At 42.2% G+C, this 26567-nt stretch overlaps 1 protein-coding gene and 1 long non-coding RNA gene across 10 annotated transcripts in view; both read left to right on the top strand.

Annotated features, from left to right (window-relative positions):
* The window catches only part of EXOC4 (exocyst complex component 4), a 799095-nt gene that overhangs the window by 126694 nt on the left and 645834 nt on the right, over positions 1-26567 (top strand). The window lies entirely within an intron of this gene.
* Positions 4759-11219, top strand: LOC146394937 (uncharacterized). The gene is made up of 2 exons (XR_014833823.1): positions 4759-7323; positions 8828-11219. It is a non-coding gene; the product is annotated as an uncharacterized LOC146394937 (long non-coding RNA).

Genomic DNA, 26567 nt, shown 5'->3' with positions numbered 1-26567 from the left:
TTGCTTTACTCTATAGGGTCAAGAAAACGAAGGTAATTTCATTTATGTTTTGGCAGCGGCTTTAGATTAGATCCTTTGAGTGTTTTGAATGTTTTGGCAGTCACAGCTATTAGTCATTGAGCTTTCCTCTGTCCCTTCCTTCCTCCCTTCCAATCAGAATTATCAGTGGACCCTCACAGGGGAAGTCTCTCTCAGTAGGATTTCAGCTATTTCTAATGCTAGGTTAAGCAAGTATTATAGGCTTGGCCATATTAAAACCAAGACAGTCTCAAGGAGGTGGGTGAAATTTACAAAAAGTTTAATTTGGAAAAATGCGTCACTCCTTCAGAGTGTGTATTCTCTGCTGTGTAGCAAGTGATGATCCCATGTTGAAGCTCCATGAAGATGGGAAAATGTTCTCGTATAAATTAAACTCACTTTGAAGGGAAGACAAAAACTACATGTGCTGTAACTAATCTGCATTCAGAGATTTTGGTCCACTTTAGAGTAGCAGCCCAAAGACAGACAACCTAAGTAGTTCCTCTTTCTGACTTGAATTGTTGAGAACATTGCAAACTGTGTTATTTCATTCAAGATTTTTTTGAAATGGAAAGAATCATATAAGAATGTTAGTAATTATTATCTTTTTATTAAGAAAAGAGGTTTTTGACTTCCCTGGTGGCCTAGTGGTTAAGGACTTGATGTTGTCACTGCTATAGCTCAGGTCGCTGCCGTGACACAGTTTCTCTTCCTGGCCCAGGAACTTCCATATGCTGCAGATGCAACCATAAAGAAAAAAAAAAAAAAAAGGTTTTTTTTTTTTTTCTTTGTTTCTTTCTCCCTACCCCTATTTGTTATCTATATGAGTTTTTAAAATTTATATTAATGGAAATTTGTTGTTTTAACTAGAGAGACAAATAGGTATTTTTTTTTCTAGGATATTTATATAAAAGGAATTTAAGAAATTATTTTAACCTTGCAGGAAGTGAAGACAAAAACATAACACAGAGCCGTTTATGGTCCTATGGGAAAATTTCAGAGAAGACATAGAAGGTTAGGTCAGAACAGGTTAAAGTAGTTGAGTTCATGGGAGACTCAGCTCATCTTAACATGGCTGTGATTGAATACATAACACGAATGGTATTATAGGGAGCTGGGGAGAAGAAGGTTTTTTTTGGGGGTTTTTTTTTTGTTTGTTTTTGCAAAATGTTACCAAAAAAGTAAGATTAAATGTTTTAGGGTGACAGGGAGATCTTTGAATAAGAGATTGGATGGTTTGGACTTGCTCCTTTTGGCTGTGGGCTGCTATTTATGGTTTTTTTTTTTTTTGCTCTTTTTAAAATTTTTAATTTAATTTTATCAATTTTTTTTTTCTTTTTAGGGCTGCACCCGTGTCATACGGTTCCCAGGCTAGGGGTCCAGTCAGAGCTATAGCTGCTGGCCTCCACCACAGCCACAGCAATCTGAGATCTGAGTGGTGTCTGCGACCTACACTACAGCTCACGGCAACACCAGATCCTTAACCCACTGAGTGAGGCCAGGGATCAAACCGGCAACCTCATGGTTCCTAGTCGGATTAATTTCTGCTGCGCCATAACGGGAGTTCTGTGTTCTTTTTTTATTATGGAAAATTTCAAACGTGTCCAGATGTACCTAGACATGTATAATGAACCGCCATGAACCCATTGTCTGGTTGCACCAGCTTTGGAAGTTAATTTATGGTAATATCATTTTAGTACTGCTTCTGCCTGTTTCCCTATCCCTTATTATTTTGAAAAAATCCTAGAGGTCATATTGTTTCATCTATATCCCAGTATGGATCTCGAAAAGGTAAAGTCTCCTTTTAAAAAATAGATCCATAACCTCAAAACATAATGTTTTTTTGTTTTTTGTTTTACCGTCAAATATCCAGCCACTGTTCACATTTCCAGCTGTCTCAAATGTCATAACTGTATACTTTTTACAGTTTGTCTGAGTCAGGATTCAAATAAAGATTAAACGCTTCAGTATGATTGGTAAGTAACTTAAAACCTTGAACGTATAAATTCCTCTCCATCTCATTGTTTTCAAAATTTGAAAATTCCTCTTCAAATGTGTGTATTGAAGAAACCAGATTTTTTGACCCATAGTGTTTCCCACATTCTGGTTTTGTTGATGGCTTCCCCGTGGTATCATTTGCTGTTTATTGTTGCCCTGCAACTTACATCAAGAGGTTTAATCAGATTTAAGTTGATTTGGGGGGGCGAGATTACCTCATAGATGATATTAGATGTCGGTTTTTTTCGATGGAAGAGTAAAAGAATGAAAGTGTTATTTTTAGGATAATTTATTTGCAAGATGAATTGGTGGAGAAAGCAGTAAAATGGAGAGATGCCAATGAGAGGGCAGGTTCACTCAATACAGGAAGGAAGGACCAGATGAGGGCAGGGCCAGTGAAAAGAAAGAGGACAGAGATGGAAGAGATTTTGAAAGAAGAATGAATTTTCAAACCCTTTTAACACTGACTCGAAGCAATGGAGAGCTCTGAGGCAGGGTGAAGTCTTGAGCCTGTGTGGTTGGGAATTAGGATCAGGAAGACGGTGCTCTGTGCCTGTTAAATGTGAGGAGTTGGCAGAATATCCCTGAAGAATTGTGTTCCAGCAGCTAGAGATTGTGCACGGAAGGTTAGGGGAGAGGTTAGGGCGGGAGATGGACATTTCAGGATCATCTCTCTCCTTGGGGGACGTGGTTGAGACTGTTCCAATGGACCAGCTCAGAAACTCAGGAGCGTGAAAGTGCAATGAGGACTGATTTCCTTCAGCAGTTCATCAGCTCAGTCCGCTCTCCATTGTTGCCGCAAGTAGCAAATTAGAGAGTCTCCAGAGATTGGAATTTCTCACCGTGATGCCACCTTTAGGCTTCCATTGCTTAGCATTTTTCCAGTATGTGCGGGTGATATGGAAGCAGATTTTTAAGCAAGACCCAAATGCCCTTCAGGTTAGGGCTGGTGGCTTAGAGAAGCTGGCCATTCCTTAGGGGATATGGACAGACGGCTTGCAGAGGGAATACTAGATGGTTTTAATAGGTCCACAATTGAGCCTTGAAGGAACTGAAGGAGCAGAGCAAGCAAGACAAAGAGTACATAGGGTCAGCCATTAGGAAAAGACCTTGAGGTCGAGGCTGTTTGCTGTTTGTTTCCCTGCATTAGCCTGCGCTGTGGCTACGTCATGTCTGAGAACTGGTAAGTGTAGGTGGGCACCAGGAGTTTCCTGTTACCCTCTCCTGGTTCCTCTCTTAAATCCCCCACAAGTGCAGGGAGAGTGGTTCATGGGAAGCCCTGCAAATTACAGCTGGTCATAAAAAAGTCCATCCTAACTTACTTCTTAAGAAAATGTGTTCCTTGGCGATCTCTCTCAAACTTGTAACAGCATCACATTCACCCACCTATGTTTTAAGTTTATTTTTGCCTAGTCATAGAAAGATGGACAAAGTACATTTTTGCTGTCACATCTACGCCCTTACTATAATGGGGTATTTAAAAAACAAACAAACAAATGCTGGGCCCTGTGGGGGGAATTTTTTTTGAAAGCATTTTAATTTTTTTTTATCTTGCATAAGATGAGAAAGCAAATTCTAGTGCATTCAAAGGTGCAGATTTGTTTTGTTTCCCAGTAGTTCTGATCTTCCCCAGGTGTGTGTTGGTGTTGCCCAAGAGTTGTGTCACACGCGCGAGTGGCATGAACCTCTTTTGGTTAGCTGCCTGAAACTTGTGAAGGATACTGAAAACTGTCAGGTGCACAGGGAGAGCAAAATTCATCGCTTTGGATGTGACTCCATCTAAGGGAAATGAGGGCTGCCACCTAGTGAACTGCAGCCGATGACGAATGCTCAGCACGCAGTAGCCGGTCCCGCGGGGGTGATGCACGACAGCGCCTGGGCTGTGTGGTAGCAGCGTGATATGGCACTGAGAAAGGCCAGCGCTATTTCTGGCGGCGCTGTACAAAACAGCATCTGGTCACGGAGTTGGGGCTGATCCTCCCCGTCTCCCCCGTTCCGGTGAGGTGACATCTGGGCTGCTGCCTCGAGTGTTGGGCACGTGTACGCCAGAATGACAGACACACGGGTGGGAGTCCCAAGCTGAGCATCTGCTGGGATGAAGGACTTGCGATGAGGCAAGTTTCAAAGCTTGGGGCAGAACTGGTGTGTTGAGGAACAAGCACGTTGAACAGAGATGTTAACCTTTACGGGGAGAGGTTGACACTGGAGAAAGAGCATCATTGTAAAGTGGATGACTCCGAAGAGAGTCAGGACTCCGTCGTTGGCACTGGTTTTATACAGAGCACTTTTGAGGGGTTACTCAAGCATTTTCATAGATAGCAAGTCATCAAAAAAGGGCTCCATGGAGTTCCCGTCATGGCACAGTGGTTAACGAATCTGACTAGGAACCATGAGGTTGTGGGTTCGATCCCTGCCCTTGCTCAGTGGGTTAATGATCCGGTGTTGCTGTGAGCTGTGGTTGTAAGTTGCAGACGCGGTTCCGATCCCGAGTTGCTGTGGTTCTGGTGTAGGCCAGTGGCTGCAGCTCCGATTCAACCCCTAGCCTGGGAACCTCCATATGCCGCAGGAGCGGCCCAAGAAATAGCAAAAAGACAAAAAAAAAAAAAAAAAAAAAAAAAGGGGCTCCAGGAGTTCCCTGGTGGCTCTGTGAATTAGGGATCAGCACTGTCGCTGCTATGGTATGGGTTTGACCCCTGGCCTGGGAATTTTTGCATGCTGTGGGCATGGCCCTAAAAAAGCAAAGGCGGGAGGAGGGGGGTGCCCTCCAAGGTACAATTAAGTACTTACTTATTGTTAAGTACGTGTTTTTAATCGAGGGCTCAAAGAGGAAGGCAGTGCCTCAAGGGCTCAACAAGGACGGCAGCGCCTACTATAATGGGACAAGGACTACACAGTTGTAATGAACAATGTGGACCTGGCGCTTTTGATTTAAAATTCAAAGGCAGATGTTAAACTTGGGAACAATGGGGGTGAGACTTTATAGTAATTTAAAAAAATATTCAGGAGTTCCCATCTTGACTCAGTGGAAATGAATCTGACCAGCATCCATGAGGACGCAGGTTCGATCCCTGGACTCACCCAATGCATTAGGGATCCCGCTTTGCTGTGAGCTGTGGTGTAGGTCACAGATGTTGCTTGGATCTGGTGTGGCTGTGGCTGTGGTGTAGGCTGGTGGCTATAACCCCTAGTCTGGGAACGTGGATATGCTGCAGGTGCAGCTCTTAAAAAAAAAAAAAAAATCAAATATAAAATAAAGGGATTGTTTATTTTTCTAGAGGTATAGATGAGTACAGCAGAAGGAAATTAAGAAATGCAGAAGGTACACTGACTATTAGGAAATATTTCTACAGTGAGAATATTGGGCCATAGGATCATCCCTTAGAGTTGTGGGGCTGAATTTCCTGCGGCTATTTGATTGAATGTGTATCAGGAGGGAAATAGACTGAATATCTCTGCAGGCTTTGTTTCTTTCTTTCTTCTCTGATTCTGGGCCCTGGTTGATGATCTGTTTACCTGCCGTGATCAGAAAGAAATAGCACTTCCTGTTCTTCTCCATCCAGGCACACTTTAGATGCTCTGCTGATGGACATAGGCTACCGTGGCGATTGATTGCCCCAAGGTTGACCCGGCGCCATCTCCCCTGATCTGATGGAGTTATTCTCCTCTGTTTGGGATGCAGCACCACTGCAGTCCATAGAGACCCTTACTGAGGACAGGTATATTTGATAGAGTGGGCTGGCGTGTATGGGGTCAGGGTCTTCTTCAGAGACACCTAATGACCCAAGAGGGTTGCAGGCAGGCCTGCTCTGGGAGTCCGAGAGCTGCAGGAGTGAATCCCACAACTGACCCTCCTGCGTCTCCCAGGATTTTAATTTCAGAAAAAAGGCGATTCAGCCGCCTGGGTGACCATAGACTCTTCCTTGGTCCTGTAAAAATGTGGCAATTTCAACTTTTTGGCTGAGTCAAGGCTCCCGAAGAAAAGCTTGGCTGTTTGTGGTTTGGTGGTGATGTGTGTGCCCGTCTTTGTAGTAGGATCTTTGTGTAATCAAAGAAGCAAATTGGATGTGCAAATTGAAATTTAGGTTTATTACAAGTAGTCTGCGTTGCCCTGTATTAATTTGTAGGTGGGATTAGGGCTTCCCCCGCCCCTTAGTTTGTCATTCAAATACTTCCACAATTTGAACAAGGGCTGTTTTTCTGTTTAGTTTACTCTCGTCCTATAGAAAGGCCGTGTTCTAATTAAACCGGATTTTCTCTCTGTCCTTTCCCATACCAGTGCTTGGCGATCCTTCCCCTTCCTTCCCACTGTCTGTGCCCCGGTTTCCAAACAGCTTCTGTCCTGTGCTGCGGTCTGCTCTATCTCCTGTCTCCACTAGGAAGCATTCACCGAGCGTTTCCTTTTGAGAACTCACGGCTCTTCTTGTTTTACTACTCATTTGACATGTCTCATAGTTAAATATTTTTTCCTCTGCTGAATCTACATCTTTCCTTTTAAATCATGTCAGAGTCCTCCGGAGGGCCATTTTCTTACACGTCTTCCAGTGTCTCGGAGCGCTTTCCCACGTGGAGTTTTTAATTCCTTTTCAACCAGTCTTTAAGCCTTGTGAGAGAAGGGGTGGGACTGTTACTGATTGTGGTCCTGCCTCCCAGGAATTGGGCACCGCTTCTTAGGTACAGTGTGCACCTAATTAATATTGCTTGAGTGAAATGAGTAGTGGATACCAATACGTATCATTTGATTGGTTGATTTAGGATTGAATTTTAAACGCCTTGTGAATGCGACGAACTTTGTAGATTTAAACATCAAGTGGCAGAGGACTCACGAAAGCGTTATGTTGAAGATTTGAAAGGCTGCTACATTCCCAGGAGACCAGTTCATCCTTTCTTGTGCTGGCTGGCAGTTAAATCATTACCAGGGTTTCAATCCCTGGGTATTGTTACTAGGTGGTGTTAGGTGGTATCTAGAAACTGGAGGGAGAATACCAAATGGAGGATGTCACACAACCATACCATCGAGATCCCACCCAGACTCTAGACACCAAACAAACAGGAGAGAGACTCCCGCGTGGATGAAGGCCCCAGGAACAAGATCATTTAAGGAGCTGTTGAACCTCAAACAGAGCCAAAAGGACTGTTAAAATTCACATTTAGGGAGTTCATATCGTCGCTCAGTGGAAATGAATCTGACTAGCCTCCATGAGGATGCAGGTTCGATCCCTGACCTTGCTCAGTGGGTGAAGGATCTGGCGTTGCCATGAGCTGTGGGGTAGGTCACAGACGCGGCTCAGATCCCACGTTACTGTGGCTGTGGTGTAGGCCGGCAGCTGCAGCTCCAATTCAGCCCCCAGCCTGGGAACTTAATATCCTGCGGGTGCGGCCCTAAGAAGACAGAAAAAGAAAATAAGAATAATAATTCACATGTAATAACCTAAATCCCTCTTCGCCGTTTCCCAAGCCCCCATCCCCGTTCTCCTTGAGACTGTGTAACGTATCACACGAAACCCTAACTCTAAAAAAGCCCTTGCCTCAATAGCAGGGAGCCTGAGTTCTCTGTGCTCAGTGGTCCTGGCCACTCTGTTGGTTGATAAATCTGCTTGCGAACTTACTGCTCCAGCCTCTGTTGCTCACGACTCTGCCATCCTAACGATAACGGTGTTTGCCCGTCAGCATCCTTTTTATTGTGGGTGTGACAGTGCTTTTGGAAAAATTGTGACAACTTTGATAGCGGGTTAAGCCGAAACTCTCCAAAAACTGCTCTTGGTTTTTTGAAAAGAAAGACTTACTGTTTGATAGTTCATTTTGATTTTCTTATCCTTACTAAGAAAGTTTTCTTTCCTGTCTTGCTGTAAGTGAACCACCCTTGCTATAAATTAAATCCACTTCTTTCAGTGATATCTTTTGTGTGCAATTACCTTCTTTGAGTGTCAAGTCTTTCTTTAGGATCATTAGAGCTGCTGTTATAGAATTCTTTTGAGTAAATGCTGTTTAATCAGAGCATGCATTTTACCTGAGGGGCAGCTCCAAGTGAGTGGTGTGGAGGTGTGTCCTCTGAGTGTGGTTTGTCTAGTGTTTTGTGGTCCTCTGGGAGATGAGGTGCTATAGAAAGGGAAGGCTTTGACTATAACTCCTGGGTTTCTATACAGAAAGTACCATGCACACATCATTGATGATTCTTTTGCATAATCAAAGCATTGAAAAAGTAAGAGATGCAGGAATCAAAACAGATGTTTGCCAAGTGGGAAGGGACTAAATTGGTAGGAAAAAGAAATTTTAATTTCAAGCTTCAAGAGAATGTTACAAATCTAGCTTAAAAAAAGATCCGACCAAAGGTGACAGCGCCCTTTTAAAGACCAGCAAAGTTACAAGAGGAAGAAAAAAATGGGCAAAAGGAACTACAAGAATACGAAATTAAAATTGCTGTACTTGAATCAGTTTGTGGTAGTAAATTACTTCTGAGAGCCTCAATTTGAAGATGCGCAGCTAGTCTGTGGTAATGAGTATAATTATGCCACGGTCGCCAAGTCTTTACCTTGTTGCTGGTCAAAGAGCGGTGCTTTTGTCTGTTTTTTGTTTTGTTTTTTTTTGTTTTAATTTTTTAATTTTCTTTAAACCTGGTAGCCATCAGAGGTGATGAAAAATCCATTTACTTGGGGAAGGTTAAAGATGAAATTTCTAAAGTGAAAGAAGGGCTCTTTAAAATGTGCACTTGAAAGTTTGCATTTTTTTTTTCTTTTTGTCTTTTTGCTATTTCTTTGGGCCACTCCCGCGGCATATGGAGGTTCCCAGGCTAGGGGTCCAATCGGAGCTGTAGCTGCTGGCCTACGCCAGAGCCACAGCAACGCGGGATCCGAGCCGCGTCTGCAACCTACACCACAGCTCACGGCAACGCCGGATCGTTAACCCACTGAGCAAGGGCAGGGATCGAACCCGCAACCTCATGGTTCCTAGTCGGATTCGTTAACCACTGCGCCACAACGGAAACTCCAAAGTTTGCATTTTTAATCGTGTTCTACTTTTGCTCTACCCACCCATACCCGCCATTCTGATACATGTGAAGAGCTGTTGGTCATTGTCTGGGATCATTAATCAGAGGGCGAGAGACATGGGAAAGTGTGTGCCATGAAGAACAGTGCCCTTCTCTTTAAAATAACAAACCTGGAGGCAGGCAGAAGAGCTCGGGAAAAGCCTCATCTTTTCTATCTGTTATGCTCTTGATTTCCTATCTACTGTATCTCCTTTCATCCATGGCCAGCTGGGATCTGAAAAGGGCACGAGCAGTTCACGGTATTGGAGGAGCAAGTGTATGAGACCCCAGAGTTGTGGTTGTGAATGCATTGAGATGATTCATATTTAGACCCGGTGTGACTCAGGAGGCAGGGAGTTTTATTGCTCAAGTAAAAAAAATAACACACACCATTTAGAAAGGAAAAAGCCATCTGTTCATTTTGCCTCATTTCTGTGGGGATTTAATCTGACATGAATCACTTGGGATTTGTACAGAATAAACCTGTGCTAACATTTTATGAAAAAAGGTGCCAGAGGGGTGTGGGGGGAACCCAAACTTTCTCTTTAGAGATTAGTTAGCTCCCAACTCGGATTTTTTTTTTTTTCTGTATTGCACGTATACATAGCAAACTATTACAGTGTTTTTTTAGTGTTAGCCTATTCTGACTCCTTCTGGAAGAGGTTCAATTCTTTGTCATATGAAAATACCTGAGTAGGCAGTGGCATCAGGAATGACTTTAGACAGACTGGGGGTTCAAAGTGTGGTCCCCAGACCAGCATTATCAGCATCACTTGGGAGCAAGTTAGATGTGTGAATTCTAGAGAGTTCCCTTCTAGTCTAGCAGGCTAAGGATCCAGCATTGTCACTGCTGTGGTTCGGGTCATTGCTGTGCCACAGGTTCGATCCCTGGCCCAGAAACTACTTCATGCCATAGGCACGGTCAAAAAAAAAAAAGTGTGAATTCTAGGGCTCCATCCCAGACTTACTGCTTGAGAAACTCTGGGAGGACAAGGCTGTGCAATCTGTGTTAAACAAGCCCTCGTGATTCTTCTGACATTCAAGGGAACTGAGGAATTAGACACCAGATTGTAATAAGGAAATAGTGGTGTTCAAACCTCATAATCACTCATACGAGTGATACGATGTGGGCTAAACCTTAAATACATTATTTGCTTCAACCCTCAGAGAGCTTGGTACTGTTGTTCCCAATGCCCGTGTGGTGACAGTGTGCCCAAGTTCATGATTGGTAAGCAACAAAGCCAGCCTTTGAATTCTGGTCTTATTGCAACAATTATTGTTGTAAATACTATTGAGTAGGACAATTCAAAAAAAAAAAAAATTTAAGTGACTGTGCTTGTGACTTGTTAGCAACCACGTGTGTCGTCATGAGGACTGTGCCCAAGAAGTTACACGGCCAGCTGAGTGCCAAAAGCAAACGAGAGGATAAACCTAGAACGGGTTTCTTGTCCCACCTCTTCCTTTATTCTCAGTCCCTTAGTTTTGTTCACTTAGTTGATTCCGTAGATGACCGTCACCACCTGTGACGTGTGGCCCTTCTTTCCCAGAGAGGCTTTTGCTTAAAACTGGGAGAACGAGCAGAGAGGAGTGACTTTTTCAAGGTCATCTTCGCCTTTCAAGTGAAAGAAGCGCTGCCGTTTGCTTCTGTTCGTCTTGGTGGTGTGAGCCTGCAACTGTACCCATCCTGTTGCAAAGAGCAAAGCCATACAAACGAATGACGCTGACGTTCACCTTTGCCTGTGTTGTATGTAGGAGTCCGTTGGCAAACCTGAGGTATTTCGTCGCCTTGCAACTTTGCTGTTGGTCACGACAGTCATAGGTCTGTCCATCTCAAGCCTTGGTGCATCTTTGGACCGGTCTGACTCTATCAAAAAGAGCTGATTTAGCTGTCTTGCTTGGACCTGTACATTTCCTTTTTTTTCCCTTTCTCTTTCATGTATATTTTTTAACCCCTGTCTATGACCTAAAGTTGCAGTCTCTTCAGCTGAATTGTAAGCTCTTGAGGATTGAGGAAAACTTGTTTTTTTTTCTGTAAACTAACCTTCTTTCATGGCAGACCCCTCAGTAATGTCATGAAATTAACATTTTAATCCTTCCATATCTTGCTATTGTTTCCTATTACTTTAAATCCTGTCCTCAAAAAAAAAAAAAAAAACCAAAAAAAAAAAACAGAACCAAACCAAACCAAACCTGTCTTGTGTGTATCATTTTCTCTCTCAGTACTCATAATTCGTCGCGGTTACCTCTGAGCATTTGTACTTGCCATTCATTCCGTTTGTGTAGATACACCATTCTTTTCCCTAAAACTACTCTCTATTAATAATTAAAACCTGTAAAAATGACAGCCGACACATATAGAGCATTTTCCAGATGCCTCTATGCTTACTTAGTACTTAGTACACATCCCACTTAATGCCCACACTGATAGTGCCGTTTTCATTCTTACTTTATAGGTGACAAAAGTGAGGTTTAAAGAAGTTACGTGACTAGCTCCAGCTATTCAGTGGTGAGGCCAAGCAGGATTTAAACTCTTTTGTCTAATTCCAGTGAGACACTTAGCCCCCATATGCATTGCCTCCGTTGTTTTCAAAATTTATGTAAATGTTTATTGGCATGTCTGCTTCCCTTCATTATGGTATCTTATCATGTATGACGCATAACATACTTAGCATCTGAGAAAAAATGTGTAGAGACTATCACACAAGCCTTTCAGGCCAGAACTCCTGCTCCTGCACATAAAGTCTTGGAAATCTTTATTCCTGGGAGGTCGTGCCCCATATAGTCCCTTATGATATACAAGTTCAAAGCAGACCTGAATATCTTTTTATTTATTTATTTGTCTTTTGGTCTTTTTAGGGCTGCACCTGCGGCACATGGAGGTTCCCAGGCTAGGGGTCCAATCCGAGCTGCAGCCGCTGGCCTATGCCGCAGCCACAGTAACACAGGATCTGAGTCGCATCTGCGACCTACACCACAGCTCACGATGACGTCGGATCCTTAACCCACTGAGTGTGGCCAGGGATTGAACCTGTGTCCTCACGGCTGCTGGTCAGGGGTTCGTTACCTGCTGAGCCACTATGGGAACTCATGGACTTGAACATCACAAGGGACTGTAAGGGCCACAGCCTCCCAGGTTAAGATGTATTTCACGTGGCTCAAGCCGCCTCCTCATTCTAGTTCATGCTTAAGCATGGGTGCCATTTTCAGTAGATTCCAGCATCGGTGTGAGGGTAAAGGGGTACACACGGTCCTATGAGGAAATACGGTTCTGTCAGCCTAACAGGGTTATCGATAATCCCTTTCAAACTCGGGTCTTGGTGACTTTGTATCCTCGCATGTGAACCTTGTTCTTTATTTTACACTGGCTCTCTGCCCTTGCTTTATTCAGGTGTGTTGGACTTTTGGGGTAGCCCAGAACATAGCAGGGCCAGCTTGTCGTCCTAATAACATTCCCTTTCCAGAGGGAATTTCTTCAAGAAGGAAATTCTTTCCTTCTTGAAGCCAGGTTTCCAGAGGGAGCGAGAAGCAAAAGGAAAAAGTTGAGTGTTTGTGGTCTTCTTAGGTTTATTTCTGCAGGTTCCACCTTCTCAGTTGAAGTCCCGAGGACCGGAGAGAATTGGATTCCCTGTAGTTGCTGTCGGAGTGAGCCTAACGTAGTGACTTCACTTCCATTTTCTCTAAATGGAATTATCTGCACATGTTTCTCAGGATGACCTGTGGCTTAATTACTATCTCTAAACTGATCAGAGAATGTAAAGCGGTATTTAGGTGTTTATTAGTTTTAAATTACATTTATAAAGGTTAAAATATTGATAACTCAACCATCATTATCATCATCATTTAGAATTTATATACCATTTACATTTCCAAAGTGCTTTATTCAGGTAATTAGCTGGTCCTCCTGGTATTGCTATGAATTATGTCTGTATTACCCTCTGAAATGTTGACGTTTTTAGTTTATAGTTATTATTTCAGCCGAACTATACCTTGTTAAAAAGGTGAAAGTGATTAATAGCTTTTAAACCACTAAAGGTAAACATTCTTAAATACCCTCGAAGATAACTGGGTACCTGGAACTCCCGAGATGGTACCGGGCCAATATTTGAGAATTAATTTATTTCCTTTGTACAGATTATATACCTTAGGTTTTCCTCTGTCATCTTCCTCACTTGCACTTCTCTACCTGTTTATTTTGTATTTTTTTTTAAAGAATACCAGAATGTGTCCGTGTTGTCAGTGTCTATTTTTCATCTGTTTTTACAAACTAAATATATAGGTAATCGATGTCCAGATCAAGAAATAACACATGGTCAGGGACTTGGAAGCTCTCTCATCACGTGTTCATTAAGCTCCTTTGTATGCAAGATGTGGCCTTATTGACGAGAGACACAAAGACGATTGTTGTTGGAATTCTGGGCACAGGGAGTTTCCACACTGAGATGTTGCTTCCCTTATGAAACTCATTTTGATCCACTGCAGAAATTTTATTTCAGTGGTTTAAAGTTGCGCCTAATATTCACAGAAAGAGAGGCATACCTCGTGTGTGACAGTAGATAAAATATACTCTTGGATATCACAGGAGTGAAGTTGGGCCCTTTGAGAAAAAGCCTCACGTGGAGGTGAGGTGCGAGCCGGGCTGCCCGGGGATAGAGCACTTGGACAGTAGAGTAGGATTGAGTTAAGGACGGGAAAAGGTGGAGGGTCGCGTGGCATTATGTTCCAAACAGGGAACATAGAGATAGCGTGCACGTGGCATGTTCTGGTTACAGAGAGTTACTTGGTTTGCAGTAGATGGTTCCTTTGAGGGCATAGTCACCATTCAAATTTGAGAGGGACGTAGGAGCCAGATTTTTGAGGGCCTTGGAATGCCAGCCAAAGATTCATAGTAAATGGACACTTAATGAATACCATCTGTGTGTTAGGCGTAATACTTAGTGCTTTTATATGCATTTAGAGTTTCCACTCAAGATAGGGCTGCAGCGGGCGGGATTAGTGGCACTGAAGAATTATGAGCTGCCTGTAGAAAAATGGGACTGGAGGCAGGAGAAGCAGTTAGAAGACTATTAAGGTTGCTCAGACATGATATGATAAGACCTTGGATTAGGTTTAGTCCTAAAATTTTTAAATCCTGCTGCTTGATGATCCTAGAGAAATCGAGACTTTAGATTTCTGGATTATTTGTTGTATTATCTAATGTAAGAATTTATAATAATATGATGAGTACTTAGCTGGTAGATTCTTACCTGGAAAACATCTCTTTACTAGGTTGATAACTTCTGTAGATAACATCTCCATACTAGGTTGGTTGGTTGCTCACTCTGCTCCTCTGCTCACTTGGCACTGGTTAATTTGGGGGCAACCAATAGTAAGTGATTCCTAATACTTATAAACAACAGGGTATTAAGAAGTCACCCTACTGGCTGAAGGGTACTCTCTCCATTTTTTTCTTAAGAATTCTTGCTATTCTTTTTTACAGCAGCATGCTAATGTCAGATCATTGTAACGAGTTTATAGTTTCTCTCTCTCTTTTTTTTTTTTTTTCATTTTCACTTCATCATTTTAGCATCCAAAGCCATATCTCTTTGAGGAATTACTTTTGACCTCTTTCTCCTCGTTTCAGCACTTGTTGGCCATAACAAGTAAGTAACGTTTGTCTCAGGGCCCTCTTTGCCTTCCACGACACCTCTTGGGGGGTTTCGTTCCTCTTTTGTGTTGACGTGATGTGTTAGTAAACTAGACAATGAGAGGATGAGTAGAGAGATAGTGATGTGTACAGATTGGTAGCTGGTGGGTATTCTGGGAAATGAATTGTGTGCTAGGGACATAAGAAGGAAGGGAAGAAGAACAGATAGATGCAGGGAGTAAAATACACATAGAATGAAAATGAGACAGAAAATGAGAAGGTGTGAGACCTCAGAGTGGTGATGGGAGGAGCTGTGTGTAGCCATAGGTTCATGGTTGAAGTCTACTTGTGCAGGAAGAGGTACATGTTATAAAAATGTCTTACAAGGTTTTTGTTTTTTTTTTTTTCTCTAGGGCCACACTTGGGGCATATGGACATATGGAAGTTCCCAGGTTAGGGGTCGAATCAGAGTTAGAGCCACCAGCCAACACCACAGCCACAGCAACACCGGATCTGAACCGTGTCTGCGACCTACACCACAGCTCACGGCAACACCGGATCGTTAACCCACTGAGCAAGGGCAGGGACCGAACCCGCATCCTCATGGGTACTAGTTGGATTTGTTTCCACTGCACCATAACGGGAACTCCTTCAAGTGTTCTTTGAACCAACTGGAAGAGTTGCGTGATTTTTGATGCCACTCCACCATGTGCCTAAGAATCTTAGTTAACACTGCTGTTTGTTTATGATGTTTCTTTTTTTTTTTTTTGTCTTTTTGCTATTTCTTTGGGCCGCTCCCGCGGCATATGGAGGTTCCCAGGCTAGGGGTCGAATCGGAGCTGTAGCTGCCAGCCTACGCCGGAGCCACAGCAACGCGGGATCCGAGCCGCGTCTGCAACCTACACCACAGCTCACGGCAACGCCGGATCGTTAACCCACTGAGCAAGGGCAGGGACCGAACCCGCAACCTCATGGTTCCCAGTCGGATTCGTTAACTGCTGCGCCACGACGGGAACTCCCTGTTTATGATGTTTCTTGATGCCAAGTGCACGTGTGTGTTGGGCAGTCTGAAGCACTCGAGCCTCTTTGTAGTGGTTTTCGTATTAATACTGATCCAATATAGGGAAGTATCTATTTTCTACGCTGTCCATTCAGTCAGTTGTTTAACCTCTTAGGATTTTAGGTGTTTTAAAACTTGGTCTTAAATGGACAGTGCTCTGTGTCCTTTAACTAATGAGAGGATAAGTCATCAGTCTGAATCTTCTTCATTGAAGATTAAAAAAAAGGTATTAAATAATATATACATCGCTTTTTGCATGACTTTTTTTTGGTTTTGTCTACATTTTGATGTAAGTTTAGCTTCTTTAACCTTTTAATCTATTCCTGAATGCATTATTTTAATAGATGTGTTTATTTTGGAAGTAGGAATATTAATTACCCCTTTTAAGCAAATCACTATCCAAAACACATTAACCGTGTCTCTTCTAAGAACCGTGGTAACACATTTTCACCTGACAAAGAGGGTGGGCAGAAAATTAGCTAATGAAATAGTTGTTCCAGACTAATATATAATTAAGGACTTTGCAAAGCCCTTTGGGAAACTACAAAACTGGGGATGAGTTATAAGTATGTAAATTATCTATTGTTCTACTAAATACATGTGTAGTGGAAATGAGATTTTTTTCCTCTGGAAAGTATTTAAAACGAGAACAGATCATAATTACATTAGTTTTGCCTAAGTAGTCTGGCCTACTGAATGCAGGGAATCTGGTAGTTAGCTTTTGACCCTGGACTTAATTGCCAGCAAGTACCAGGATGTACTGCTTTGTAAGCTGCAAAATTTGAAGGTGGCTGTTGAGTTACCCCTTCAGGTCTGGAGGCACCAAGGCTGATGTGTACATCTTAGCTTTAGGGAGGTGAGTCATGGACCAAACCTCTAATTCAGTGCTTCTTAAGCTTTAATGAGTATAAATCTCCTGTTGATCTTTTAATTTTTGTAATTTAAAAAATATTTATTTATTATTTATCTTTTAGGGCTGCACCCACTGTATATCAAAGATCCCAGGCTAGGGTTGAATTGGAGCTGCCAGCCTGCACCACAGCCCCAGCAACATGGAATCTGGACTGTAATCTGGCAACCTATGCCACAGCTCATGGCAAAGCTGGATCCTTAACCCACTGATTGGGGCTAGGGATCAAACCTGCATCGTCATGGGTAGTAGTCAGGTTCATTACTGCTGAACCACAATGGGAACTCCCTTTGACTTTTTAAAATGCAGACTTGTATTCAGTAGTTCTGGGGTGGGGCTAGAAAATTTGTATTTCTAGCATGCTCTCAGGTGATAGCAATTTTGTGTGGACCACAATTTTGAGTAACAAGATATAGTAATATTTCTGGAATGAAAGGAAGAAATCTTTTTATTCCTGGGAAACACGCACACCATCCTTTGGCATTTCTTGCCTTGAGAGATTGGGAGTTTTTCGAGGTCTGTAAAGGACTGTGTCTCTACTCCTGCCTCTTCAGTATCCGTTCCCCCTCATTACTCGGATCGCACTGCATTTGTGGAAAGACCGCTGGCAGGGCATCACCTCTGACCCACAACTCAAGTTCTGAACGTTTCCATGAGTTGTCAGTGTTCGTAGAAATGAGTTTGGCCCTTGCAGTGATGCCAACATTATTGAGTTCTGTGTCTTTGCTTAACTCAGCGCTGGATGTGTCCTCTTGCTTAGTGACGTCTGAATATTAGCATTCCAGATGCTCCACTTTAAAAAGTTCCATATTAATTGCTCGAGTTTAACAATTGCACCCCCTCAGATCTCTGAAACCCTCTCGTTTCTCTCTCGCTGGAAGGCTCCAGCTTTCGTTCAGGTCACCAGTTACGACGCCCACGCCGCTGTACCACCATTACTACCATCCGTCTTGATAAACTGTAAAACCGAAACTGTATCTGTTAAACAGTAACTCTCTTCTTTGCTCTCCACAGCCCTTGGAAGCCACCGTTTTGTCGTCCTGTCTCTGATTTCGAATGCTCTAAGTACCTCGTATAAGTGAAATCATACAGTGCGTCTTTGTGATCGATCTATTTTACTTAGCATCATGTATTCACAGCGTATCCATGGTGTAGCATCTATCAAAATTTCCTTCCCTTTTAAAGCTTAATATTATTCCTTGTATGTATATAGTACTTTTGCCTACCCATTCATCCTTCAATGGACATTTGGATTGCCTCCGTTTTAGCTATTATGAATAATGCTGCTGTGAACACAAGTGTCTGACTGTCTCTTTGAGACTGTGCTTTTAATTCCTTTGAGTCTATACTCAGAAGTTAAAGACTTGCTGGCTCATAGGGTAATTCTGTTTGTAATTTTTTGGTACAGTGGCTGTGCCATTTTATATTTCCCCTCAACACTGTACAAGAGTTCCAATTTCTCTACATCCTTGCCAGCACTCGTTATATCATCTGTGTGTGTGTATGTGTTTTAATAGTGTCCATCTAATAGGTGTGAAGTTTAACCTCATTGTAGTTTTGATTTCCGTTTCCCTATTGATCAGTAATGTTGAGCATCTTTTCATGGGCAGTATTATTGGCTGTTTTTGTATCTTTTTATTCAAGTCGTTTGCCTACTTTCAAATCATGTTGTTTGTTGTTTTGTTGTTGGGTTTTAGGAGTTCTCCATATATTCTGGATATTAACCCCTTATCTGATGTATGATTTGCAAATACTTTCTCCCATTTCTTGGGTTGCCTTTCTGCTCTGTTGATAATTGTCTTTTGACATGCATGATTTTTTAATTTTTAAGAAGTCCAATTTTCCTATTATTTTTTGCTCTCTGTGCCTTTGATGAGATGTCCAAGAAATTATTGCTAAACCCAGTGTAAAACTTCTGCCCTATGTTTTTTTCTAAAAGGTTTGTAGTTTTAAGTTTATATATTTAGGTCCTTATTTTTAATTAATTTTTGTAGATGATGTTAGATAAGGGTCTGGCTTCATTCTTTGGCTTGCAGATAACCAATTTTCCTAGCATCATTTGTTGAAAAGTCAGATAGGTGTCGTCTCAGTGGCTGGCACATCGAATTATTTATTGAATAAGAGGCTGAATGGAAAAAGAGAAAAGTTTGGTATTATATCTTTATTTTGTCTAAGGCAGAATTTTCAGTGTTTTTGAGGCTCTAGAAACTTTGTATTAACATCATACAATGTTGATTTGGTCGTAAAGTTTTAATGATGTATGTAGAGCAAATGTCGAGAAAACATAATTTTGTGTTTTTAGGCAATGGTCTGTATTAAATATGAAGGAAGAGGGAAACGATCTAGGATAATAATCGTTAAGACCATTAGCAGATATTTGAGAAGGTATAGAGAGGTTGGGGAAAATGTAAAAAATTTGCTACTTGTTGTGACTTCTCTATTCAGATCATGGTAAAATAATCCAAGACTTACTAACAAATGTTAGTGTTACAATTTCATGTTTGCTGAATATGACTTTTATGTGCCTTCTAGGGCAAATGCACCACTCTAAGATGGTCATGGGAGTATAATTTAGAGCTAGCCAAAGAGAAAGAAAGCACGTCCTTCCATCCATCTACCCACCTCTCCATCCACCTCAACTTGGCAAATATTTGTGTGACTACTGTGGGCAAGACACTGTGTTAGATGCTGAGATTGTAAGCAAGATACATATTATCTTGAGGATACCATGTGTCCAAGACTTTTAAAAGCATCTCAAGTGTGAGTCTGCTCTGGTATTCTCAATGTAGTTAATACCCGAATCGAGTGAGTGACTGCTTGTGAAGCTCTTTCTTGTGCTTTATCTCCTTTTGTTCCTACATCACAGATGAAGAAACTGAAGCTGAGAGTGATGTACACAAAGGCACAGAGCTACCCAGTAGAGAGAGTAGATTGAGTTCTTCAGGGTAGACTTCAATTCCAAATCCCATGCTGTTTTCTTGCATGATCTGTACTACGTCCATGGGCAGCTGTGCAGATACCTCACAGAACTCAGCAAGTTTTCAAGATCATGGTTTAAAAAAATACTTTTTTTAATTTATGGCACATGTTCCAATGCTTAATTTTTGAGCATTGTGAACCAATGTAACTAAATTTCTGCCCATTGGATCACCTCTTGGGTCTCTCTTGCTTTAAAACATTAAAAAACATGTTTTTACCCTTCCCGTTTTCTGGGATTGTATTTTTAATTTAGTAGTCCAAAGGGTATATATATCTCGAAATTTCTTTTGGTTCTTTTTGCCTCCTGTAATTCCTTTCTGTATGGATAAAATACAAAGTGAAAAGTTCTTAGAGCTAGAGGGAACGTTAGGGAAAGAAACCTTTTCCTGGGATTCTAGCATGTAAATAAAACACAGTTTTATATAGTTCTCTGTAGTTGAAATTAGTTTTGTATCTGCTTGTACAGAAAGCCTTCATTTAGGCTGCAACCATTATCAATTGACAGTATCAATTGTTAAAAATGAATGTATCCATGGTTTAGTTAACCTAATATGTGATAGGAATGTTAAGCAGTATTCTAATCTTCAGCTTGGACTGAGTTGTGAGAGGGCACAGTCCCCTGATGCCAGTATGCATGTCCTAGAGTGGATGCTGTGAGCCTCAAGTTTGTTCTTAGGACAGCTCCTCTTGCCCTCATTCTGGGGTTGTTTACTCTTGGATTTGATCAAACTTGAGTTAGGTTCCTCTAGCCCTCTTTGTGATGAGGCCTTCACCTTGGGCTTCTGTGTTCCCCTTTATTGGGTTCAGTTTTAGCAATAATCCTACTAGTGAGTTTAGTAGGATATTTGCTCATTCTTTTTTTTTTTTTTTTTTGCTTTTTTTAGGGTCGCACCCACGGCATATGGAGGTTCCTAGGCTATAGGTCTAATTGGAGCTACAGCTGAAAACCTACACCACAGCCACAGCAACGCCAGAGCTGAGTCACACCTGCGACCTACGCCACAGCTCACAGCAGTGCTGGATCCTTAACCCACTGAGTGAGGCCAGGAATTGATCCTGCCACCTCATGGTTCCTAGTCAGATTCGTTTCCACTGCACTGCAAGGGGAACTCCAGTTGGCTCATTCTTAATAATTGATTTCTACATGTATACTTGGTCTCCTTTAATTGTTTGTGTCCTCTATCGTTATGGTGTCGGTGCTGGTGGTGATGATGAAGTTAGTGTGGTGGTGGTAGAGGTGGTGCTGATGTAGGTGGTGGTGGTTAGAGGTGGCAGTCTTGGCTTAGGATTCCTTTTGTTCTAAGCTCTGTGTTCTTATTTTACCTACATTTTAATGTGCTGTCCCTGTTTTACTCCTTAGCTACCAAGTAGCAAGGGTTGGGTTTGAACCTGAATCAGTCTGACCCTAATGCCCCTATATTGTACTAAATGTTATATTGCGTCCCACATTCTTTTCAGTCTTCCCCTGTGTGAATTCTATGTTTTCATAGATTGGTGACGTTAGCCATGGATTCTGGGACTGTGAGGCTAAGAGAAGGTGGTCAAACAGGTATCAGTGGTTCTTATTTATTTTTGGATATTTTAATATTTGCTGCCTTATGAGACCAAAAGCCTTCTTTTCGGGGTCGGGGGGCACACATCTGCAGCACATGGAAGTTCCCAGGCTAGAGGTTGAATCGGAGCTTAGCCACCGGCCTACGCCACAGCCACAGCAACGCCGGATCTGAGCTGCATCTGTGACCTACACCACAGCTCATGACAACACTGGATCCTTAACGCACTAATCAAGGCCAGGGATCAAACCCATGTCCTCGTGGATACGAGTCAGGTTCGTTACTGCTGAGCTACAGCGAGAACTCCCCAAAAGCCCTTTCTGAAGCACTGTAGGTAGCCTGTGTTAGGACCATCTTATGTAGACAGTTTTCTTTTGCTGGAGCTATCTTGAGTGACTGCATAAAAGAGAAGTGTAATCAAAATCAGATAAACCTCCCAGTAGGTTAGGATATAGATAAATCATCATCGTCCTTACTCCTGGGCTGTGCCTCCCCATTGCTCATCGGGAATTATACGATCACCTAGCAAATTCAGAAATGTTTAGCTAAAAGACAACAACAGAATGATCAAGCTTTATTGCCACTTGATTGAAGTTTTTGTTTTCCGCCGACAGAGCTACTGTTCTGATGGCGTCAAAATACCAGGATTTTAACAGTGTTCGGTTTACCCTGACTTAATTAATCCATTCCCAGTGCTGAACCTGCCTGCTGCCCAAGGAGAGCAGGGCTGCAGGTAATGTCTGCTCCGCCCTGCGGTCACGTGGAGTAGCACCAGCTCTGAGAAGCAGAATGTGCCGGAGGCGGTATTTCTTTATGTTCAAAATGCTTCCACAAATGGCCAGAGGAGTTGACTTGCTTTTGCTTTTCCGAGCATTTCCGTGATGACCTTTCGCGATCCCTAGCTCAGAGCACAGTGTGACTTTCTTCTATCCTCCTCCTGACCCCTGCTCGACTTTTCTTACTGTGGAACGTATATGTTACCAACGAGCCTTGTTCAGCCTTACTCATTTGGGAAGCTGTGGTCATTCAATTAATTCCTCCTTTCTGTTCTCTACACTTTAATTGCCCCAGGGATCTGGTGTTCTGAGGAATGCTACTTTTGGCCAGCCTGATAAGCATTGGAAATACTTCGCTCTTCATGGCTCTGGGTTAGTTAGCTTTGCAGGGCTAGGGAGGGAAAATGAATGAAAGAACTAGAAATGACTAGACCTTTCTTGCTGGGAGACCTGATGACAGTTACCATTTTTAAAGAATTTTGCATTTTCCTCGTTTTTTTTTTATCATTGTTACATAGCCTATCTGTATGATTTCCTTAGGAGAATATTCAGAAGTACTAGCCTTGTTGTTACAAATAAAGACATAGAGACTAAGCATATAGATTTTCAAGGGGTATCTTTTCGGGGCTAAGGAATGAAACACTATTTTACCTGGGCCTGCTGGCTTAACACCTTTGCATTTCTTCCCCACCTCCAGACAGCCCATCCTGCTGAGCCAATATGCAGTGAGTGTGCTTTTGAAGTGGTTTTATGTCCATGAGCACCCCACATTTAGCCTGCAGGAATCGTCATAATGTGTCAGGCATGTGTTTTAAGGTAGCTCAGGCTTTTCTTATCAGGACCTAAATCTTACAGGATGTCAGAGGAGGGAGAGAAGAAAGCATATTAGAAAAAGAAACGCGTTAGGGAGATTAGAGTATTGAATAGAATTATTAAAAGCACCTTAAGATTGAGGAATATATGTCTGCATGTGTGTGAATTTCTTCTCTGTTCTATATGTGTTTTATGTTGTGTGTACGTGGGTCTCTGTCTACTGTCTTACTTTGTCTTCTGATTGGGTAAGTACATCTAAAGCCCCCAAAAGAAGGTAGTCAAACTTAATGTTTGAAATGCACATTAGCATCAATAGGTCTAAACCGTTTAAATTGTGCTAGGTCAACATCTTCCATCTTAATTAAGTTTAGGACCAGCACTGCATGGAATGAGGTTATGGTCTTAAGAGGCTAGGAGTTCTCGTCATGGCTCAGTGGTTAACGAATCTGACTAGGAACCATGAGGTTGCGGGTTCAATCCCTGGCCTCGCTCACTGGGTTAAAGATCCGGCGTTGCCGTGAGCTGTGGTGTAAGTTGCAGACGCGGCTCAGATCTGGTGTTGCTGTGGCTCTGGCATAGGTTGGCGGCTACATCTCTGATTCGACCCCTAGTCTGGGAACCTCCATATGCCTTGGATGTGGCCCTAGAAAAGACAAAAATAAGTAAAAAAAAAAAAAAAAAAAAAAAGAGGCTAAAGTTACAAATACTGGCTATCCTTGGGTCAGTTAACTTTGTTCTATTTTTTTTTTTTGGCTATAGATTATAAATTATATGTATATATACACATACTTATAAAAATATGCATACATAAGTTAAATCAGCCATCTTAAAGATGTCCTTTGTATCAAAAGGAACTTGGCAAAAGAATATGTGGACATTAGTGTAAACTCATATTTGCTTCTGTAAGAAGCAGTTAAACCTCATATCTTACATCTGTAGAGTCATTTTTGGATACAAAGGAAAAGTCCTCAAATAGTTTATTAAAAATGTTTATCATGGAGTTCCCGTCGTGGCGCAGTGGTTAATGAATCTGACTAGGAACCATGAGGTTGCGGGTTCGGTTCCTGCCCTTGCTCAGTGGGTTAACGATCCGGCGTTGCGGTGAGCTGTGGTGTAGGTTGCAGACGCGGCTCGGATCCCGCGTTGCTGTGGCTCTGGTGTAGGCCGGTGGCTACAGCTCTGATTCAACCCCTAGCCTGGGAATCTCCATATGCCGCGGGAGCGGCCCAAGAAATAGCAACAACAACAACAAAAAAGACAAAAAAAAAAAATGTTTATCAAATGTAAGGAAGTTGAAGCATCTTTCTATCATCTATAGATGGTTGCTCCTCATTGAATCTCTTTATCATTAAATGGTCTTTTATAGTTGGGGATGTCATTAAACTTGAGAATTCTTGTTAAATAGAAATATTCGCTGTTATTGATGCATTATAAAAACATTTCCCTTTTCCTGACCTCTGCCAGTGCACTTAGCACATCCTTACACTTGCAGAATTTTAACTAGATCTTATCACAGATTATGTATCTACGGATTTAATGTTTTCAGGACTCAGCATCAGCAAAAGTAGAACAATTTCTTGGTCTTTACATTTCATCTAGACATGAATTGACATTCCCCAGAAAGTCATTTGAACAAAAATCCCAACATCAAATACCCCAGTGAAGGTACCTCTTGGTGCAAATTATGATCAGATTAGGAGAGACTTAGCTTCAAGGTCACAAAAGTATGCTGGCTTCGGAAAAGCTGTGTCCCAGTGTCAGGTGGACATGATCGTTTATTTGGAACTCATGCACTGTTGTTTCTACTGAAATACTTGAATGTGTGTTCTCACCTGCTGTCTCTCTTCTGCCTTTAAAAAATCAGAGTAAATCACGGTAATAGAGCAGTTTTTCCCCCTTCGTGTTGAGTTGCAAGTTTTTTGTTCCTCTCTAATAATACAGTTTACTTCTAAGTATGGCCTTTGAAAGGAAGAGGTGGGACCCAAATCTTAAAGTGAGCCTTTAAATAATAATCACCTGTCTTTGATTGAGCTTGTTTATAGGGCGTGTTGCTTTTGAAGTTGTTCCTTGGCTGCTGGCCAAAGTTAGTCCTGCTCTGCAGTGGGCAATCTAACTGTAAGCCTTGGAAGAGCTTCCAGGCTGTGCAGAATTTGTGATTCATACTTGGTGTGTCCTTAGCATTGAGCTCTTCTTGCCCAACAAGTGATGGACCAGCATTAGTTAGCCTGATTTAAAAAAATGTGTGTTGTGGTGGAGCATTTGGAGGGTTAGGCATATTTTTGTTGGACTATATTTGGGTATTTTAACATTTCCATCTTTGTTTGGGAGTAATGTCTAACTCTTTGCCCAAATTTGGGTACAAGGGTTTTTTTTTTTGGCATCTAAGGGCAGCCCAGTTCTGCAACCTCACAATTACATGCTAATGTCATACCAGCATATAGAATCAAATAACCTCTTCATTAAACAGAGCCTGGTCATCAGCCTAATTGATATGACAACAGTCATTATAAAGGACATTTCCCCATTAATAATAAAGTCCCAAATTGTGTTACGATTTACAGGAAAAGAAGTTTGAAGGGTTTCTTTTTTCCTCATGAAAATAAAATCCAGAAGTAGTTTGCAGTCATTCTGCTGTCTTTCTCAGAACACGTGTTTGATGGCAAAGTACTAGGCAGGGGCTCTGTCTCTTTCGTCAGGGTGCTGAAGGCATTGTTGGTGCACAGTTCATGTTTAATAATAACATGATTCGGGGTTGAAACGTGGCTGGCACACCAGGGTTAATGCCAGTGCTCTTAGGAGAAGGGTGATTGGCATTTTAATCAGTGCAAATGTTCGGAACCTTCGTCTGAATGACTGTTTCCAGCTCTTCAGATTTCCCTGCTCTGTGGTTCAGCACCGATTCAGAGGGGAGAGCTCCATCTACTGAAGGCCCATTTCAGAATGATGCCTTCTGTTGAGTTCAGTGATTTTCCTTTTTGCACAGCTCGTTGAATTTTCTTCTGATTTATAAGCTCCAATGGAGGTTACGCTGAAACTGGTAATTTGGCCATTTCAAAACCAAATTCCTTGTCATTTTGCTTAGTGCTTACATCCAAAGGAGTTACCAGGGGGCTTTCTTAATTCACTCTATTTAATAGTCATGTTTTGTTGGGACCTAGGTAGATGGTAGAACTGCCAGTAGGAAAATGTCGCTGTGGATAGACTTTCTTGAGCCATCCCTGGCTTGAGTCCCTTTCCATACCCTCAGGTTGGCATTTTATTGATGACATCATGGATACTTTTGAAGTAACTTTGATGTCAGATCAAAGCTTGCCTTTGTTCAGCCACTTTGGCTGCCTCCGAGATACTGTACAAGCGACATAATTTTCACAAATCTCAGTTTCCCCATGGAGACTTGTGGGCTATGCTTAATGTGTTTGGACTTTGTCGGAAGGGCAGTGAAGCCTGTGAAGACTTTAAAATAGGGGAACATTCATAATTGTATTGTAGATCAGACCAGATGCGCTGGTGCCCTGGACTCTAGCTATCAGCCCCTTCAGGGACTGCCAAAATTGCCAAGGGCCCCATCACCCAAGACGCCTCTTTTTGGGTTGGCTCGCATTGAGCAGTGAGGGAGTAGAAAGGCCAGGCGGTCTCAGCCAAACTCTGGAGGATTCCACAGGGCCATCCTAGCTCCATTGCTCCCCCCAGTGTTAGCTGATGCTGTCATTTGGCCATCATTGTGGCCTAACCTCTCCCTCCGCTCCATTTGGTTTCCATTGCTTCTCTGAAAAGAAGCTGTGCGTGTTGATCCCAAGAATACGCCTTAATAAA

The sequence above is a fragment of the Sus scrofa genome, chromosome 18 (assembly GCF_054392235.1).
Source record: "Sus scrofa isolate SSC_HxYL_T2T_F1_AM1 chromosome 18, Sscrofa_HxYL_maternal_Yorkshire_Landrace_v2.0, whole genome shotgun sequence".
NCBI classification, from domain to species: domain Eukaryota; kingdom Metazoa; phylum Chordata; class Mammalia; order Artiodactyla; family Suidae; genus Sus; species Sus scrofa.
The sequence above is the reverse complement of the archived record's forward strand: the minus strand, read 5'-3'. Positions and strand labels throughout refer to the sequence as shown.